Here is a 13,047-nt window from a genome sequence, read left to right as displayed (position 1 = left end):
TCAAGGTCATTCATCCAGTCGAAATGACCTTTAGCAGCCTGCGAGCGAGTTGCTCCTTTCTTTCTTATCGCTTCGCGTGCTCGGACCTCCACCACTGCGGTATCACGTGACTAGGTAAGGGTGAAACGGCTGCTTCAGCTTTGCCTTACCGCCCTGCGGCGGTTGGGCTGTCTGTGCGTGCGGGGCAGTGCAAGCAAACTACATGAGCAGCCGAGAGTTTAGCGACTGATATATGAAACACTGCGCTGACTCAGTTTAAACGAACGAAGACTACAGAAACACACAATGTACGCACACGAAACAGGCGCTTTGCCGGCGCTTGGTTGCTCAGTCTCGCCATCGATGGGGCGCTTACACTTGGCTCTCTGTGCGTGCCCTATGAACTGCTCCAAAATCAACCTTGAGCGGACTAACTTTTTCCGTGATCTCCAAAAGCTGGGAGTGCCCCACGCTAAAATCGGAGGACATTATTTTTCCTAGGGACCACTGGATTGTGCGAAGAGAGGTGTCTCATCTCCTGCTGGGATTCTTGCAGTCCACAGGACTGTCAGGTGTGGTGGCATTGTGTGTCTCTGTTATAATAGGACTGAGGGAAGTTTGGTGACTTTGCGTGTCTCTGATATCGTATTGGGGATGTTTAGGCAGAGCAATTGCCGGCAGTTATGCAAGGGTAAGTCCGCCTCATCCAACAACACATACTACTACTACTACTACTCCAGCCCAAGGGAAAGGATGAGTCTAATCACCGAGTAGAGATAGCTAGCCGGGAGGCTGCGAAATCTCATGGAAAGGCAAACTTTCACGAAACGTTCTTTGCGTTCTTCTTTTCTTTCTTTCCTTTTTCTTTTCTTGCTTTGCTTTTCTTGCTTTGCTTTTTCACGAAAGCTTCTTTCCTTTCTCTCGTAATCGAGAGGCGCTAAACCTGGCCCATTTTTAGACTATACTGCTGTACTGTATCTATATTTGTAAACAGATACGCTGATATTGTATTACAGTTGTCTTTGAAGTAAGTACGTTTGCTACTGGACTAACTGGTGTTGTCAGAAACGGGCAGCCGCCTCTTCAGGCTACTTACAGCCGGTTCTTAGATGTGGGGAAAAAAAGTAAACTTGATTTGATTCCACTTAAATTCGTTGCTGTTTGAGCGGCTTTTCCCGGAGCATGCGTACGAAGGCTTACTCTCTAACAAGTACCCTAACGGAACCATTATTATCAGGCAGCACCGCAACTTGGCTCCTACTAGCGGGAGTGTGGCTGCCACCACGAACGGCAAAGTGAAAGGTTTCACTCTGGCCGTCGTTGAGACGCGGCCGGCATCGCTAACAAGAAAAAGAAAGGCTTGGAAGCGCCGGCGAGATTAATTCCCCCGCCGGCCGAGCACAGGCGTCTTCCTCCTCCTGCGAGCTTGTCCGCGCACTCCAACCGTGAGTTCCGCTGGCGTGCTCCGCTCCAATTAACAATTCTCGTGCTGTTCCGGCGCGCCTCAGACAAAGCGTACTGGTCGTGCGCCGGCCGCCCGACTCTGCGTGTTTTATCTCTAGACGTGGCCGCCGAGAGCGCCACGTTCATTCACTCCGGCCGATGAGTAAGCACTATTTCCTCTGATTGGATTGCGATCGTGCCGGCTTGCAATTGCAGCCGCGTAATCCGGTTTCCATTGCAGCTACTGCTGTTGCTGTTTCCATCTGCCGAGCGCTCCTTGTACGCTCAGCACGCAGCTACGCGGGCTCCGCGCGATGGCCGTCTCCCCCGCAAGCGCAATCAAACACGTTTATTACCGTCATGGTGCGGCGGAGAAGTAAATAAAGAGCGCGGGAAAGTTGAATCTCCGGGTTTGAATGAGCTCCCTCTCCGTGCTCGTTGCGGCGGCCACCCCTCCTCCCCCGTCCCCAAGACGACGTTCGGGGGTGGCTTTATTACGGCCGGATAGGAAACCCCGGGACACACGCGATTACTGCGGGAGGTCGTAACGTATCGAGTGCAAACGGAAAAACTTTTCCCGCTCTTGATCCTCTCTTTCTTTCTTTTTTCACCCTTCTTTTCCCATCGGATGTGAAAGTGAAGACGAAATGCTAAGAGAGAATTGAGAGACGGCAGTGTGCGGCATGCCGGGAGAGTAAAAAAAAAATTCGGGGTTTCCCGTTCGCTCAGTGATCCCTCGTCGCCACAGCAGTTGCTTGTAGCGAGCTAAATGATAATTTCTGTGTTCCTTTTCGGGGGCTGCTATTTCACACCAGCTTAACCCTTTGCGTGCGCGTATGATCCGGAGCCTAAAGAAAAAAGATTAAGTTTTCTTCTCTCTTGAGGAGAATTAATTTTTTTTTTCATAATACTCGCTAAAAAAATCGCTCTGTGCAGCGACCAATTTCAACGGACGGGGCTCAGAGTAACCCGCGTTTGCTTTGACAAGTGAGAGTACAATTTTTCTCTGCAAATCTGCATCGCCTTAAAAAAGACGACGAGAAAGAGAGGTTAGGGCAGTTGAACCTGGTGCACTAGCATGAAAACAGGCGCTGGCAACGCTTGCTGTCATCACGACAATCGAAGCAACAGATTGAGGAATTAAGATATAGCCGCTCGTGAACTGTGCAATGACTGAACCATAGCGCACCAAGTAATGTTAGTCAAGCAAGCGCATCATGTCCGTATCACCTGCATCCGCCCCCATCATTATTTTGAATTGTCGACGCATAGGCAACTATGCAACATTGAGGGCCGTATTCGGAGTCTCTCCTTCGCTTCATTTGCTCCAGCCACGTGGCTCAGGAAAGGATTCCGCAATGCTTATGCGTGGGGGAATCGATTTCAAGTATCTCCTCTACTGGAGGCTCGAGTTGAAGAAGGACTCAGAATACCAAGCTAAATCTCTCTGGTGACTGCTTCAAGCTGTTCGCCAACATTTCTCTTTTTGGCTAGCATAGACGTCGGTAGAAGTTTTGTTTAGCCAGGAAGTGTCCATGCCTCTACCCTTGACAATTATTGTCCAATGCATGCCGGCGGCTGCTCGCTTCAGAGCTGTAGCTTGCAGACGCTCCCCCTTTGTGACCCGTGCTTCACTTAGTACCTATTCGTCGAAAGCACCACACTGTCCCCGCCATTATGTGAAGTGCAGGGCCAACACCCGACCGTAAAAAAGTCTGATTAAACGAACCGTGATGCAAGGTTACAAGTTTCGAATTACGAAGTGTGGGTTTTGAGGCTCAGCGGGTGTTTTCACCTGCCTCTCCCTCGTTTGTGCAAGAGATTTAAGTAGCCCTTGATTACAGTTTCTTTTGGGCCGAGAAGTCCAGGAAAATTAGAATCTAGTTACAGAAATATTTCGAAAAAACAGAAATTACTCTCACACATTTTTTTTTCTCTATTTTCTTCGACTACAAGCCGGGTTTGTCTTCTATTACAGCTTTACAAATGGGCACTTTGAAATCAGCTGCAGTTAGAAATTCCGTTGGCCCTCCTTTCCTCCGACTCTGGCGCTTAAAAGCCCTTCCAAGTAGTTAAAGTTCTAGGGCCATGTTACGTAAATGCACCCAAGTAAACATTTTCCGATCCAACCCAATCCCCTCCGCCTAACGACGACGATGGCTGAACGCGAAGCTTTCTCGCGATGGGTTCTTTGGCTTGCCAATCCCACATTGCGAGTATGTGCTACTCTGGAGGTACGCACCCATTTTCTAGAATACCCACAGCAACTTTCGGGTGTGTACTCGGTAGGACCGACGTTTGGATTTGGGGTGTACGGCGCGAATCGCTGCCTTCTGCGGGAGCATTTTTTTTTTCACTTCACCAACGATCATTGATAATCATCGTCAGAGAAAGTTTGCTTTCCTGCAGGGCGTATTGGCGTACAACGGCACCAGTTAGGACGCCAAAGCTTCGCCTTAATGAAACCTTGAACTTGGGTGTAACGCCGTCCAACGATGATCCGTCATGTAATAACTACTTCGGAAACGACGACCTGGCCTGCGCCTGCAGCTTTGGTTGAACAAACAACGACGCGAGCGCCCTGGACCGATAATAACGACGAAAAGAGCAAACAACTTCTTAAAGAAAGCGCAAGCGCGCCACGCGGAGCTCGGAGCCGCCTTCATCAAAGCGAAAGCGAAACCTGGCTTCCCGGCCGCTAATGAAAGCAGCATGCCGCAAAGGGGGCCTCCGTTGTTGACACTTTGACGGCGTTGCTTCGCCGACCGCGCACCGGTGGAAACGTAATTGAGTTTCCTCCTCTGAGTGGGCAAGGCAAGGTTTGGCGAATGCACCGGCCGCTTCCCCGCGCATTCGTCCGTAAACATGCAACTTACCCGTAAACCTGCGCTCCGCGGAAAACCTCTATGAGCTCGGCGTCACCGGACCCGGTATGTGCGGTGGCGTAAACAAATCAGCACAACTCTCGTGCAGGTACGTTTATATTGCTCGCTCTTACGCCCGCCAACAACGTCGAACTCGATGGCTCCAACGTCGCCATCGAGGTATAGGAGGCGGTAGCTAAAAATGTGACGATTAAAGAATCACATTCTTCCTACAAAGGGACCCTCCACATATTGCGCATTTGTTGCTTGTTTCTGACGATGTCTAGGGATGATCATTCTTTTAAACCCTCTGAACTTCCAGGTAACCAGAAACATTGTCGTGAAACTGTCATCATCACTGTAATAAAAGAAAAAAGATGGTTTTTAGCTTAAGTTTCATTTAAACGGAATTCATGGTAACTTATTTCGTTGCAGAAAGCCTATGCATTTACATGATGTAGGGAGCTAAACAGCTCATCTACCACGCACATGCTTCTTTTTTTTCTCTTTTTGTTCTCAATTCTTCACTCACTACCACGCCGCCTTATAACAATGTCTATATCCCCCGTTATTTCTACTTTGCGGCCTGCTGTCGAACCACAACAAAACAGATCGACACTCAGCCCAGCTGACATGAATGGCCAGAGAAGCTGTGGAAACTACGCCGTCCCCGGCCTGTGACGCGGCGATCGAGATAAGACGAGGCCAGCTGCGTCCAGACAAAAGCACTTTGTCGTGACCCCCGCCATATCGTCCCGAGGGGCTCTCAGCGCTTTAACGTTTCATCGCGGCCATGACGGTGCGGCTGTTCCGGGGCTCATCATCTTCGTCGGCGGGAGCAAGGGCGTCGTCATTCATCGTTTTCAGCTCATCGGTCATTGTCCACGCACCCCTCCACGGGCTGTGGCCTCGACCGGACGAATGGCACAAGTGTCCACTGGCGCACTACGCCAAGGGCAACCGGTACTGGAAAAAAAGATGAACAGGATGTCGTCTAGCCCCGTGTTTCTGCTGCCATAAATGCTTAAACAATCACCGCATCGCCTATCCCCATTCATGTCCTTCATCCTGCCACCACGCAACACGTTGACCTGCCGCACTCGTCACTTTCACGCGACGTCGACCAGAAGGATTTGTCACGTGACGGAGAAGGGAACAGTGGGACCGAGTGCCACGTTAAATCAACGCATCATCACCGCGTAAGGGGATGACCAGCCTTACTCGTCATTTTGCCGCGGCTTCGAACGCGACGGTCGCCCTTCCCCCGGGGTCTATGCATGTGATAGAGAAGAAGTGAACAGTGGGATGCTGCTCATGTTCAGCCACCTTCGAGAGAAATTAAGCGCGGTGCGGAGCATTGATTTTTGTTGACGGGTTGCTAACAGGCGACGCAAAATTCCGATCTATCACTGACAGCTGTTCTGTAAAAGGGTATCTTTTATTAGGGCAGTTCAGTTATTTGGCTTGAAGAAGACTAAGCACCGGAAATACAACTTTGAGTCCCCTCTTTTTGTTTGTTTGAAATCGAAACTGTCCTAAATTGTCAGCACTGCCAATCACAGTTCTCAAACACGGGAGGAAGTGGAGCTAGAATGTTCCCTCAAACGGTGAATTATTGCTCTGATGTCAGGGATATATCTGGCGTGAATCGAATGAAGACGTGAACCTAAACTACTTAAGCAAGCAAAACCTGTGCGGATGAATAAGCACGTGCCAGCATTGATATTAAGAAGCGTTATTTCTTTATCAATTACCAAACGTAAAAAAATATCCAGAGCACATTTAAAATTGCTGAGAAATCCGCTGTGGGAAGGTGGATGGCCAGCGAAGCTGGAGTCCAGGCTATACGCTGCGTCCCCATAACGACGACAGGATAGAATCGAAATTTGTCTTGGCGACGCGACGACCGCCCTGAGGAGCCCGAGGAAACTAGACAAGCAAGCGCTTGAAACGTCGACCAAATGTGAGAATGTAGACATGGCCGACGCTGATCGCACAGCGGCAAATCTTTGAAAAACCTTCATTTTCAACCTGAAAGTCTACTGGTCCTAAAAATGGTGCCTATTGATAGCTAATCTACTCAAAATGAATGCTGTCCACGTGAAGAGACGTATAAGCTTAAGGCCCAGCTAATGTTTTGAACGGCGTCCGACTTTAATGGCGACAGCATGTTAAAGGCATACACGTATGTATGTATTTATTGATAATTGGAATGGGAATATCCACCAACAGACGTAAATTGTCTCGCCTAGGGGCGGGCAGCGGAACGCCGTCTGGTGTAGGGGAGGTGGGATATGGAGGAAAGAGTAGATAGGAATGGGGGATAGGAGGAAAGAAGGTTGACAATAACAAAAATACAAAACATAGGGCAAATTAACAACGATAAGTATAAAACACAATAAAATAAAATACAGAAAAAAAAAGAGTTAAACAATTGTGCAAACTGCCAATACAGAGGAAACACTACACATATAGACCGAACGTAGACTCCCATTTTCCGGAGCCTCACGCTTAAAAGACACCTGGAGACGCCGGAGTTCTTGTTCGCGCACACAAAAAATTACTGAAGATCACTACACTCCCTAATGCGAAATTTGTGCGCAGCGCACTCTTCTCGGTCATGGCGCATATCTGCTGCGTCTCAAGAAGTGATCGCGTGATCAGCGAACGCAAGGCAGCGCGCGCTACTCTGCCGTCATCTCTCAGCGCGTCGCCGCCCCCGAACATATAGTGTGCAAATCGTGTTTGAACCTCCCGCGCAAATGTCACGTTGTTCAAATGAGCCACCTAGCGATGAGGACGCCGAAAGACCACGTGCAGAGCGTAGCGGGTGCTGGGCTTCAGCTAGGGCGCCCCGACCTCCCCCTCACACGTTCGCCACGCTTTCCTGCGCCGTTTTCTTTATGCCTTCGCTCGCTCGGTTACAACGCCGTCGCCACCGCCAAACCACTGTAGCGGGTGCCAAAATTCTGCGCGCTAAATGAACGCAACCCTGGCAATATCACGCTTCGCCTTAAAACGCGAACGCAATATACCAAAGTTTGCTTCTCCGCAGCACTACTGTTAGTGCTGTGGTGCACCCTTTACAGGTAAGACACGCACGTTTGTAGCAGTGTACGAACGCAGTAGACCGCCAGTTTAACGAAGCCGATAGGCACAGATACACACACGAAGGCATTCATGTCACTGATGGTCGGAGTTAAAGTTCCACCACGATAGTCGGTATTAAGCATACTCGGGGCGCTGAATACTGGTGCCAGAAAAGCGGCTGAAATTCTCAGTCTGACCCGCCGCGGTGGCCTAGTGGCTAAGGCGTTGTGCTGCTGACCCCAAGGACGTGGGTTCGATTCCCGGCCGCGGCGGCCGCTTTAGTGATGAAGACGAAAAGCAAAAACGCCCTGTGTGCACGGGATTTCGGCGCACTTTAAGGATCCCCAGGTGGTCAAAAGTATTTCGGAGCCCTTCACTACGGCGCGCCTCATCGCCTTTGTTGCGTCGGCACGTTAAACCTTACAATCAATCAAGTATCCTAAAAGATGGCACGCGACAACTTCAACGCGCTCAATTGAAATGACGGGAGCAAACCTCCAGCGTATTTATGTTAAGGGGAGCGGGACGGGACGGGAAGAGCGTGACTGGAGGGGGGAAGAGAGAAGAAAGACATTTAGATGGCAAGGGTGGCAGACGACTATCGGATTTCGCCGACATTTGCAGCAAAGTGAGCGGATACGCTGCCAACTTCTTTTAACACGAAAGTTTTTTTTATGCCGGGGTCCACCAAGATCTAACTGACGTCATATCCGTCACGGAAGTGACATCGCCAGAAAAACTTCGATTGACGCGGCGGCGCCGGGATTCGAGCCACGAACTCTTTCGCCGCAACGGGAGGTACGAAACGCGCTCCCGTCTGCGCTATGAACAGACGCGTGATTAGGACGACAAACGCGCCTTATAGTCTTCCTGTCAGATGGTACTGCCATCTAGGAGAGGCGAAGCAAGTAGTGCATCATGACGTTAATGAGCGCCGACAGTTTGCGCCTCGATGCCAGCGCCTACGTGTACGGCGGAAGCACAGAGTAAGCTGCGGAGAAGCCGACTTGCAGATGTCGCGCTCGTGTCACGCTCCGCTGCTCCTTTCGCTGCAGCAGACCGGTCCGTGTGTTCACCAAACGATTCGCTGACAACCCGTTCGGTTTCGTTCGCACGGACGGCTTGCGAGCGCCTGTGGTTTCAGTCAGATTTACGCAATGATCCGGCGCGCGCAATCCAGTGTCTAACGTTGATGCGTCTAACGGTGCCATACCGACGAAATATAAATAGCGACGTGCAAGTTCATATCGATGCACAATAAACTTCAACTGCTCCTGTGAAGGCACATTTCACTTTCGTGTTGTACCGATTACTATGAAAGAAGGATCAACCACATTTTTTTCATTTGTACCGTGGCGTAGCTTTTACAAGGTTATTTCACACCGCTTCTGGTGTCTCAGCAAAATCAAAGGAGTACGCACACATGAACATTAATCGGTGCCAAAAGAAAGAAAGAAAGAAAGAAAGAAAGAAAGAAAGAAAGAAAGAAAGAAAGGAATAAAAATGAATACGGATTTTCAGATTCAGGGGCATACAATACATCTTTTTTCTTAAGATGGGCCTACTACGCAGGCGCGAATTTCGTAAGCTGGGTTGCTACTGCGACAACAGAAAGATCCTCCTGTCACGTACCAGCTCCAACAATGCTCGTTCGCATGAATAACTTGGTTTCGAGCTCACGTGGCCCGCGGCCGTAAATATATTTATTACAGCGAAGGCCTTCAATGGCCCATTGAGCAAAACAAAACAAAAAAAATACGGCATCCGGTCTCCTTCACAGAAACAACTCATTAGTAGCGGTTCCACGTCACGAGGCATTCAATAGCGCGAGCTCAAATTAGGCACTAGCCAGAGGTGACCCCTTCGGAAGCGTTCCATAGCACGAGGCGCTCCGCAGCGCGAGTTTAAAGTCGACATTAGTGAAAGGTTGCTTCTCACGCCAATACACTCCACATGGAGCAAGTGGAAGAACGCAGCCGCACGAGCAAATTGATAATCAGACATATTCTCAATTTTCCCATTACACGGCGGCAAAAACGGGCAACGGCGCAACGCGTAAGAGACAGATCGAAGCCATTCGAAACGTTCAAGCTGGACTGTCGAGCAAAGTGTTCCAAGCGGCAAAATTACAAAGCCCGTCTACAACGCGATGTGAAAGCGAGACGTATCAGACAATCAACCGGATGTTGTTGCTTTTTCACAGACGTTCTTCAAAGTCAACAGGCTTTTCTACACTTTGTTTCACAAATTTATTGAAAATTAACTTTTATGCTTTGTATAAAAGTTTTGTTGATTTGTTATGAACTACAATTACGTCCTAGTATTCTAAATTTTTGACCTCTTAACAGACGTTTTATCCTTTGCTGTCTGTTTACATTACGTATGTACAGATACAAAGGCGTACCAAAAGAGAAGCGAGACGAAGAATCAGTTACGAAAACAAAAGAAAAGTCTTGGATGTCTGGCGTATACTTCACATGGCCTCCTAATCGTTTTTGTTCCTTTTTGTTTTCCCTCGGGGGTATTGCAAAACGCTGATCGCTATGATGAAAGCAGACTTCGCGTCCACGTAAGTTGGATGCGTTGCCTCAGAAAAAGAAATGTCAATATTGGTAGTTTGTTTATGACAGAATGAGAATAGGACAACATCTATCATCTATTAGACCTCCTTACACCATTTATGACTTGCGACATTTCGGTGGTTTCTGAAAAAACGAGACTTCAAATGTGTTGCAACGCACACTTCTACGGCTCTTTGTATGCTTACAAAAAGTCGGCCTTGGGCAGTTTTTTTTTTCTTTTTAATTAGTGTGACTATGGTTCCTACATGGTGAGCTTGTTGTATCTCTGCTCCGATTTGCCTCATTTGTCAGTTCAGTAGACTGCATCTGGTTTGGGGAGAGGCTAGAAAAGGGTAAAAAAGGTAAGATAGGTTAACCAAAAAATTTGCGCAGCTTGCACTAGTGGTGCAAGGCTGGAGAAATAGCAGAGCTAGCTGCCCCTCTCCCTTCGTCGGAGACCCGGCTGTTGCAACTCACATTTGTTTCCGAACTTGCCGCTTAATGTTCTCTATGACTGGCTGGCCCGGATCGTTTCGTCTGCTGGGTTTTGCATTTCTCCTAAAGTGGACTGCGTTTGCATGCACTAGAACCCACGGCCAAGTCCAAAGCTAACCACGCGCTACGAACCCAAAGCAAATGCTGTGCGCCCATCCGGGCACTACACAGCTTATCCTCAATCGTGTTCTGTCTAAGCCGATTGCGATCAAGTCGTCAGTCAGACAAGGCTGCCCCCTGTCACCCTTGCTATTCACCTTGTACCTCGAGCCTCTTTGTCTCAGCATTCAGAAGAGTCAAGGAGTGAAAGGTTTTTTTGCTTACAATCGTGCGAAGTTAAGGTGCTTGCTTGCGCTGATGATATAGCGTATTTTTGCGCTGAAAAACGGAGTGTCCTGGAAGGCCTTACATTGGCTAAGCAGTTCTGTGATGTGTATGGATCGGATGTTAATATGGAAAAAACTAAGGGATTTTTGATCGGACAAAGGGAAACGAAACCATCCAAATTCGCAGGTATTATTTGGGATAGCGTCCCGCTTCGGTACCTCGGCGTGCCTTCGCATCAAATACGGAACACAGGGCCTCATTGGGCGTCAGCACTCACGCAAGTTAAGCGCGCATCGCAGGCATGGAATGGGCGAAACCTTTCTGTGCTTGCACGTGCAAGAGAGCAATGTCTTCCCTTCTACCAAGCTCCTTTATGTGCTTCAAGTGCTTCACTGTGCGCGATCAAAAGTTCAGGCCCTACATAGAGTTTTTGCAACATTTGTGTGGGGCTTTCAATGGGAACCTATGCGCAGAGACAACTTGTTTCTTCCTTTAAAGGCAGGGGGTGTTGGGCTCATGCATTTGTTTGTGCACCAACTTGTGTCTCGTTTTTTCTTCTACAAATTGGTTGATCACCCACTTTTACTAACTGTACTTCAGCAGCGCATAAGTTTCCATTTGCCCTTTTTGCTTATATGAACGGGCGAAGTTAATACGAAGCCTCCATGAGCATTTCTCAAGGAGGTCGCGGAATGTTTTAACTTTCTTACCGCGTGGTTTTCCTTGGAATATCTGTTCAGCATGTCAAGGAAACCTATGACAAGCACTCTAATTGCAAGTCTATTCCCGGTGCCTATTTATCACCAGCCTTACTTAGGCCACCAGAAAAGCAATATTTTAAAACGTGTAATGAGTAGGAGTATTCCGCCAAATGCATAAACGTTTTTCTTCAAGCTTCATTCTTCCACACTCCCAGTTAAGACATGGCTGCGCGAAAAGGGAATGTCTATTCCTCGGTCGGACAATTGCCGCCTATGCAATCAACCAGAGACAATTTATCATTGTTTTGTGTTGTGCCTGGACGCTGTGTTTTTCTGGGACGTTTTGCAGCGGACACTAAAAAAGGACATTGACATCACCCCGTACACCATTTGCTTCTTGCCATTTGGAGATGTTAAGCGGGTGCCATATGACGTTTTTGTTCTCCTAGGATTGTTCAGCATGTGCAAGTGCCGCGTGACTCATTATCGGCATGCGTCACCCCCTAGGCCGACCGAGTGCATTTTTCGGGAACAGGCGGCGTTGGTGCGGAGCGTTTATTCTGCGCAGAGTGATCCACTCCCTTTTGGATGCGTGCCTCTTTTGGATGCGTGCGTTTGCTTGCCTGAGTTCTAAAATGTTGCCGATATTTCTTAGACTGATGTCCTTACCCATTTCCTGTCTAGTGTTTATATTGTGTGTTAATTGTCTTTTCTGAGTTTTTAAAGTTTTCTAACATTTCCATGCATTAAAGAAGAAAAAAGAAGGAAGGAGAGGACAGCTCAATCGTTTAGACGTCGGTTTCAGAACGCGAGGAACCCAGGTTCGATTCCTACCACGGGAAGCGTTTTTTTTTCTTTCATTTGCTGCTAATGTTAGTGTTCTCCTCCGCTGCTAGCGCCGTACCCCTCCAGCCTTCTAGAGGGTCCCGGGCTCGATTTCGGGGACTTTGTGACGGACGGACAAAGCTCGGTCCACACAGCTCTGCTGTTAAAAACATGAAAGCTTGGCTGATTGGCTGATTGCATAGTGACGTCAACGTGACGACAGCGGCGGAGGGCCGGCGTGTGGGCCTCAAGGCGGAAGTGTGCCGTGTGCAAAAGGATGACGTTGCCGGGCGGGCGTGACGTGCGAAGCCTTGTTTTGTGTCGGCGCATTGGGCGAATGGGTGCTAAAAGCAAGCGAAGGTAATACACATCGAAAGCGCACGAACGAATCTCAGGAAAATATAAAGAAGCATCATTAGAAAATCAAGGTGTCTTAAGAGAACTCCGGAAATGTATCCCTGCTTCGGCACCTAAAACAGATATGCAACAATCATCCCGAAACTTTTGATGCGGCACTGGTAATAACTCTGCTGATACCTGTCGGCTGCAGAACAAGTTATGCGTTGCATTCAACTAAATTTCCATGCAAGAGATTCACGATACGGCACATCCCAGTCATTGGCGATACACTCCTGGCGTCACTCTGCTCACGAACGACTCGGTAAATAAATATCTTAATGTTCAATTCTCAGCCGACCTGGCTTGAACCACGCGTGTTCACTACACGTGCTCTAAGGCAATCAGGATGCTTCATAAAATAGT

The 13,047-nt window shown here is 48.6% G+C and overlaps 2 protein-coding genes and 1 non-coding gene across 6 annotated transcripts in view; 2 read left to right on the top strand and 1 right to left on the bottom strand.

Moving 5' to 3' along the window:
• Positions 1–13,047, top strand: part of LOC144178639 (G patch domain-containing protein 4) — a 467,686-nt gene that overhangs the window by 274,871 nt on the left and 179,768 nt on the right. The window lies entirely within an intron of this gene.
• The window catches only part of LOC144178641 (uncharacterized), a 227,396-nt gene that overhangs the window by 211,428 nt on the left and 2,921 nt on the right, over positions 1–13,047 (bottom strand). The window lies entirely within an intron of this gene.
• Trnas-gcu (transfer RNA serine (anticodon GCU)) lies at positions 7,576–7,648 on the top strand. Its single transcript has one exon. It is a non-coding gene; the product is annotated as a tRNA-Ser (tRNA).

Source organism: Haemaphysalis longicornis, unplaced genomic scaffold (genome assembly GCF_048455015.1).
Source record: "Haemaphysalis longicornis isolate Haplotype H1 unplaced genomic scaffold, Haemaphysalis longicornis Haplotype H1 scaffold_4, whole genome shotgun sequence".
NCBI lineage: Eukaryota > Metazoa > Arthropoda > Arachnida > Ixodida > Ixodidae > Haemaphysalis > Haemaphysalis longicornis.
Note: the sequence above shows the minus strand (reverse complement) of the source record. Positions and strands in the feature narration are given on the sequence as shown.